Source organism: Danio rerio, chromosome 24 (assembly GCF_049306965.1).
Source record: "Danio rerio strain Tuebingen ecotype United States chromosome 24, GRCz12tu, whole genome shotgun sequence".
NCBI lineage: Eukaryota > Metazoa > Chordata > Actinopteri > Cypriniformes > Danionidae > Danio > Danio rerio.
The window spans coordinates 38932501-38940000 of NC_133199.1; the positions used below are offsets into that span (position 1 = coordinate 38932501).

The following is a 7500-nucleotide window of genomic DNA, read 5'->3' on the forward strand; positions in this document are numbered from 1 at the left end:
ATTGTAAATGATTTTGTTACATTAAATGGAATCTAATCAAATTTATTAATCATTTCTGTCACATTTTACAAATTAATTAAGACAATCATCTATGTTACGTTAAAAGGATTGTTCATCCAAAAATCTAAATTTATTATTTACTCTCCCTCAAGCAGTCCTAAATCTTTTATGAGTTTCTTTCTTCTGTTAAACACAAAATAATATAATTTAAAGAAAGCTGAAAACCTGTAACCATTGACTTACATAGTACGAAAAACAGACATTACAGAAGCTAATGGCTACAGGTTTCCAGCATTCTTCAAAATATCTTCTTTTGTGTTCAACAGGGGAAAAAAAGTTCAGTTTTTGGTGAACTATCACTTTATTTATAATCCTACTGTTGTTCATATAGTCTCTGTATAACCTTTAGCATTTATAGATATACCTACGAGAAAAAAAGGCTCGATTTCCGTCATTTACCTGGCTCATAATGATGTTTATTCCACTTGAATGCCTTACTTTGGTCAAAAAAAAAATGTGGTTGTCCATAAAATGATTGGACAGGACATGTGTCCATATACATAGCTCACTGAATGAGATAGCTTGCTTTTTCGACAAACATAACAAGTAGATTCACCTCAGAAAATAAAGTAAATGTAGCTATTTTTACGTTTTTTGGTAGACCGAGGACAAAAATGCGTGCCAAATGTCTCATGAACGTGCCCACAGCTTGAGGTAATTTTCTTTAGGCTAAATAGTAGGCTACGTTCAAATTCGGTGACTTGATGTTTTGTTTTTCACAAAACCTCATCGTTCACTCGAAATGTAGGAGACTTAACTGTTTCTGTCGGTTGGTGATTTCACGCTGTCGTAACAACTTGTTTGCAATATATTGTCAGCATATGAAATCTTTGGCTTCATTTCAGTTATTCGATTGATTGTAAATGATTTTGTTAAATGGAATTTAATCAAATTTACAAATCATTTCAGTCACATTTTACAAATTAAATACAGATTGAGACAATCATCTATGTTGTGTTAAAAGGATTGTTCACCCAACAATGTTAATGTACTATTTACTCTCCCTCAAGCGGTCCCAAATGTCTTGAGTTTCATTCTTCTGTTAAACACAAAATAATATAATTGAAGAAAGATGAAAACCTGTAACTTACATAGTAGGAAAAACAGACATTACAGGGGTTACAGGTTTCCAGCATTTTTCAAAACATCTTTTGTGTTCAACAGGGGAAAAAATCAAATGGGTTTGAAACAAGTGAATGAGAGTAAGTGATGACAGAATGTTCAGTTTTTGGAGAACTATCCCTTTAATTATAATCCTACTGTTGTTCATATGGTCCCATAAACTTTAGCCTATATATGCTACTAAAAACAGCCACTTGATTTCAGGCATTATTTACCTTGCTCATAATGATGTTTAACCCACTTGTATGCCTTTCTTTGTTCCAAAAAAAAGAAAAGATCTGGTCATCTGTAATGATTTGGCAGGACATGTGATACGGATAAATCTAACTTAGATCACAGAACGCGATAACTTGCTTTTTCAATGAACATAAGTAAATTTACCTCAGAAAAAAAATTCACGCATTATATTTACGATGTTTTTGCGGATTGAGGACAGGATTTCGCGCTAAAATGTCTCACGAACGCGCATTATTATTCTCGAGGTAATTTTCTTTAGTCTCAGTACATTCAGCTTTGATGATTTGATATTTTGTTTTTCTCAAAACCTCATCGTTCACTCGAAGACTTGAAATGCTGAATTGAACATGGTAAGCATATTCATGCTATTTTCCCTCTTAAGGTGAATTTACACAAATTACTCGGCAGAAAGTTACATTTCTTAACATGCTTATTGTGTTTACATTAAAAATGTATTTTGTGCGTGTTTTAGTACTTCACTGGTCAATCTACACATGTCCAAAACATATTTTATTACAATATAACAAAAACAACTTCATGGTCAACTTTAAAAATAATAAATCAGTTATTGGACATACACAGACTAAGAATTTTTTTTTATTAGTTTTTTTTTGGTGCACCCTAACTCTGTATATATGCGATGGTGATGGGGAAAACTAGAATGTAAAAACAATAACATTTTTCAAAACAACATCATAGCAACTTTGAATTCAAAATTACATACAATAGAGATGTCCTTATGCTTTGTTGTCACAAAGGCACGGGATCGCGCAGTTAAGCATACAAATGTTACCTTTCCCTTAGCATAAACAGACCTTTTATGACTTTTTAACAGCCCTTGAAAATGCACAAAACCTTTTTGAGGTGCTGACAGAAGAAGCATTTAGATTCTCCATGATATCCTCCTGAGACCCTCCAAAAAATGTTTTTTTTTTTTTCTGTGATTTCCTCCTTCGGGTCAAAAAAAATCTTCAGTTTAGAGTTTTTACATTTAGTTTTTATTTTTAATTTAATGGAGCACAGGACCATTTTAGTTCAAAACGACCGCCACTCAGACAACAAAATTGTACAGGATAGGGCTGTAAAGGGATATGTATCCAATATTACTGTAACAAAAACAAAACAAAAGGCATTTTTTATTTTTGTATTGAAATTCCTGAAACAGTTTAATCTGAAAGAGAGCCGAACTCAAACAAACAAACAAACAAAAAAATTAACATAAAAGCGATTTAAAACTGATTGTCATTCTCTAATTGTCTCTAATTTTCTAATTGTCAGACTCTAAGTCAGACTCTCCTTCAACTATCTATCTATCTATCTATCTATCTATCTATCTATCTATCTATCTATCTATCTATCTATCTATCTATCTATCTATCTATCTATCTATCTATCTATCTATCTATCTATCTATCTATATATATATATATATATATATATATATATATATATATATATATATATAAAGAATCCTCTCTGCTTCAGTTCTGCCTCCTACAACATGCAGTCATTAATTACATTAAGATGGTCCTGTTGTCCACTATAGTGGACATTTAAAAAAGGATGACATTTTGAAACACAAACAAGTTAACAGCTTTGAAAGCTAAATGTATTGTTCTTGACACTTTAATAAACAAACATATATGTAATAATAATAGTAAAAAACATTTAAAAAGATCAGTTTTACATACCTCTCTCCCCATAAAATGTGCTTGTTTGTATGCCGGCCATTTTGGATGCAGTGTAAGAAGTGGTACCTAGCATGCCAGCCAATCAAATGACATATCACTAGAAAGCCCAGGATGTCCTCTGAACAGTACAACAGGACTTGACTGAGTAGCTCGAAAATTCATGAAAACACTGTCAATACAAGTCAATAGGCGAGTCTCAGGGGGATATCTGAGATGATCTTATAATATTGGTCAGCATTTTACATATTTCTTAAGGTTGAGATGCTTTGATTGCTAGAATGTTGTCAAAATGTTCCAGAACCCCCCATCTCCCACTGTTTATCACTGTTTATATCTATATCGTCACCTTAGAATTATAAGGTTCTATTTGACATTTTGGCGAGGCAGTGGCGCAGTAGGTAGTGCTGTTGCCTCACAGCAAGAAGGTCGCTGGTTCAAACCTCGGCTCAGTTGGCGTTTCTGTGTGGATTTTGCATGTTCGCCCAGCCTTCTTCGCGTGGGTTTCCTCCGGGTGCTCCGATTTCCCCCACAGTACAAAGACATGCGGTACAGGTGAATTGGGTAGGCTAAATTGTTCGTAGTGTGTGAATGTGTGTGGATGTTTCTCAGAGATGGGTTGCGGCTGGAAGGGCATCCGCTGCGTAAAAACTTGCTGGATAAGTTGGTGGTTCATTCCGCTGTGGCGACCCCGGATTAATAAAGGGACTAAGCCGACAAGAAAATGAATGAATATTTGACATTTTTTGTCTAAATTGAGTTATTGACATTCTTTTCAAATGACAACTTATTTACATTATGGGATGTTTTTTTTTTAAGTTCTTTTTATATAAAAAAAAAAAAAAAACAAATGTTACACACACTGTTTGCTATGGAATGCGAAAACTTTGAAGCTCAATATCTCATATTTATTTATAAAATCCTATAATATATATTTATATAATAGTGGAATTATCTTTTATTTTTATGCTTGAGTATTTTTAGCTTTATATTTGAGGACATAAATAACTAAAACTTAACCCAAAACAATATAAAAAATCATGTTTCCATTATACATGTTTTCCTCTAAAATAATATATGAATTGACATTTTTTCTCTCTAATATAAAATGGGAACAATTTTGTTTCTTCGTTCTGAACTGAAATTTGCTTTTTCTGTTGCATAAAATATTGACCAAATTCAATTAAGACACAGACACCATTCGTACGCGCTTTTGAAACAGGATTACACGACAATAAAAACTCTCAATAAAAAAAAAAATGTCACACATTATAAAATCTTTATTAAGTGTACATCTTTATTAAAACAAATCATAGCTAAAAATAAAACAATGCTTTTTCCAGTCCTATATTAATCCAAATATATCCCAGCTTTAGGGAAAATCTCAAATCTCTCTTTTGCATAGACTAAATGCTCAACATCAGAAAAAAACAAACAAGCAAACAAGGATTTAATGCTGCAAAAATGCTTATTTTTTCCTCCATCCGAAATGTCCTGCGCAGACTTGGGTTAAAACAGAACAAACTCTTCCATGTCATTTAATGATTTTAGCCCAATAATGGTTCAAGTTGAGGGATGTTTTATTTTTGTTTTTTTACAATGACGTATTTTAGCATGAGAGGCTGAATGTAAAGCTTTGGCCATAATGCTAGATAACACATATCTTATTCCTGCATGTCAGTTTATGACACTAGCATGCGCTAAATAAAAGCATCAGAACAGCAGCTTGTAGAGAGTTTGGAGATATTAAAGTCAACATGAAACTGTACATATAATTGGGATATTATTTCAAGTAAAAAAATGTTTTATGAAAAGTGGGCATTGAAGAAATGGTTCTGATTCAATTGTTAAGATCTAGCCTATCTCACGTCGGGGTTAACCAGCATTACATTTTAGGCTGTATTCATTTGCAGTACAGAAATGCCTCACAGAAAACAAATGTTTAACTAAAATCTTACATCCTCTAAATGAGGAAAAAGCTAAAAGACCAAAGAAAGAAATGTAAAATGCTCATTTTTCTTCCCTATGTAGTCATTCATGGATTATTATAAAAATCTTGTTTCCAGTTTGACAAATAAAATACAATTAATAGACACTTTTAAACTTTTGCTTTTTGTGCCATAATTGAGTCAAATTGTTAACCTCACAATTTAGAGTGGACAGGAAAATCAGAATTTGGAACAAAAACTGCTAGATGAAAATGAGTTAGGGCAAGGCAGTGGCGCAGTAGGTAGTGCTGTCGCCTCACAGCAAGAAGGTCGCTGGGTCACTGGTTCGAACCTCGGCTCAGTTGGCGTGTCTGTGTGGAGTTTGCATGTTCTCCCTGCCTCCGGTGGGTTTTCACTGGCTGCTCCGGTTTCCCCCACAGTCCAAAGACATGCGGTACAGGTGAATTGGGTAGGCTAAATTGTCCGTAGTGTATGAGTGTGTGTGTGTGTGGATGTTTCCCAGAGATGGGTAAAAACTTGCTGGATAAGTTGGCGGTTCATTCCGCTATGGCCACCCTGGATCAATAAAGGGACTAAGCCGACAAGAAAATGAATGAATGAATGAATGAATGAATGAAAAGGAGTTACAAGAGATCAAAAAAAAGTCAGAATAGAATTTTGAGAGTAAATTTGGAATTTCAAGGGAAAAAAATTAGGGAAAATAAAATGCAAGATGTAAATGTGAAATTTAGAACTGCAAGAATTTAGATTTTTTTTTTTGGAGAAAAAAGTCAGAATTTTGAGATGTATGCTTTAAGGAGCTGTAAGGGGGAAAAGCCATAACTGTGGACTTCAAACATGCAATAGCAAGAAATTAGATCCAAAGGGGAAAGTCTGAAATTGAAAAAATTCACACTGATTCACACAGAAACTCTGGAAGAAAAATCTGGTCAAAATTGTGAGGGAAAAAAAGTCAAGAAGTAAACTTGGAACTGTAAAAAGTTCACAATTTTCAGATTGCCGAATATTAAGAAAATAGTTAATATTGAGATGTAATTCAATTAATTAAGCCAATAAGTCAATTGTGAAATATAATTAAAGTCGAAGTAGAATAAAACAAATTAGAATTGACCCTTCGCTAAGCCCCGCCTTCCTTAGTTACTTTTGCTACACCTCTTAAGCTTTTGTTTTTATTACAAACAAAACAGAGCAGTGCTCATAATATCGAGATGAATAAAAAGGAAAAGACGGCTGTGAAACATGACCTGCTTTTTCTTTTTGTAGGAAACAGTTTAGATCTGTTTAGGGTAAGAGGTGTGTGAGTTATTGCTGTCGGTCTATCACTGAATGTGAATATCGAAAACAAAACCAACTTAACTCCGCTCTTTTAACGCCCCTCACACAGCTTGATCCACGCTGGCATTTCTCCTCTTGGGTTTTAGGTTTTGAAAAGGGAAAAGAAATTCCCCCACCCCGTCCAAACTTTAAGGATAGCGGGTGAAAGATTTGCACAATCCATATGGACAACGCTTTGGCTTGTTTCCCCTCGCTCGAAAGCGGTTTTCGGGTGTGGCATAGCGAAGGGTCAATTGCAAGAAAACTGTAAACAGAATAGCAAATAAAAAAATTTGAGATGTAAACTGAGAATTGTGGAGGGAAAAGTCTTGGAATCAATCTAATCGATATATTGATTCGATTGTTTTGTCATTTTGCAAAAGTCACAATTTTCAGATTTCAGAATATAAAAAAATACGTTAATTAATGGAATGTAATTAAAGTCGAAACTGAGTTAAAAAAAGTTAGAGTTGCAAGAAAATTGTAAACAGATTAGCAAATAAAATAAAAAATACTGAGATCAAAACTGTTACTATTTTTTGGCAAAAAATCTGGTCAAAATTGTAAGTAAAAAAGTCAAGTAAATTTAGAAGTGTAAAAAGTCGCAACGTTCACATTACAGAATAATAAGAAATATGTTTTTGAGACGTAAACTGAATTGCAAAATCAAATTAAGACTTGAGAGATGCAAATTTGTAATGAAGTGGTCCCTCGTTAATCGCGGGAGTTACATTCTAAAAACAACCCGCAATAGGCGAAATCCGCGAATTAGTCAGCTTTATTTTTTACAATTATAGATGTTAGGCTGTAAAACCCCTCACTACACAGTTTATACACTTTTCTCAGGCAGCCATCAACATTTTCACACCTTTCTCTCTTGTTTAAACACTCGCGTAACTTCTACCTTCCTTTAGCATGTCCAGAAGTTCACCTTTTGGTGTAATAGTTAGCATCTTCCTCTGCCTTTTGGGTGCTACCGCAGGTTCCGTTGACAGTGCAGAATGTTTCGTCGCTATTGTGGGGTTTGTCAGGGGGAAATTGTGCAAACATACAGTACAGCACTTCAGAGTCACACTGCTAGCGATAAAAGATTTTTGTAAATTTGAATAGCTGAACGCAATCGCAGAAGA

General features: G+C 34.0%; 2 protein-coding genes across 6 annotated transcripts in view; one reads left to right on the top strand and one right to left on the bottom strand.

The window, feature by feature from the left end:
* pcmtd1 (protein-L-isoaspartate (D-aspartate) O-methyltransferase domain containing 1) overlaps window positions 1-502 on the top strand; it is a 39091-nt gene extending 38589 nt beyond the window's left edge. For 4 of the 5 annotated variants that reach the window (XM_073940034.1, XM_073940033.1, XM_073940032.1 and 1 more), the window contains one exon: window positions 1-43. This exon is cut by the window's left edge and continues 1177 nt beyond it. The gene's annotated coding sequence lies outside the window, so the exon portion shown is untranslated. The other variant, NM_001030067.3, reaches the window with a different exon arrangement.
* sntg1 (syntrophin, gamma 1) overlaps window positions 1-7500 on the bottom strand; it is a 169979-nt gene that overhangs the window by 22279 nt on the left and 140200 nt on the right. The gene's annotated exons all lie outside the window — the stretch shown is intronic.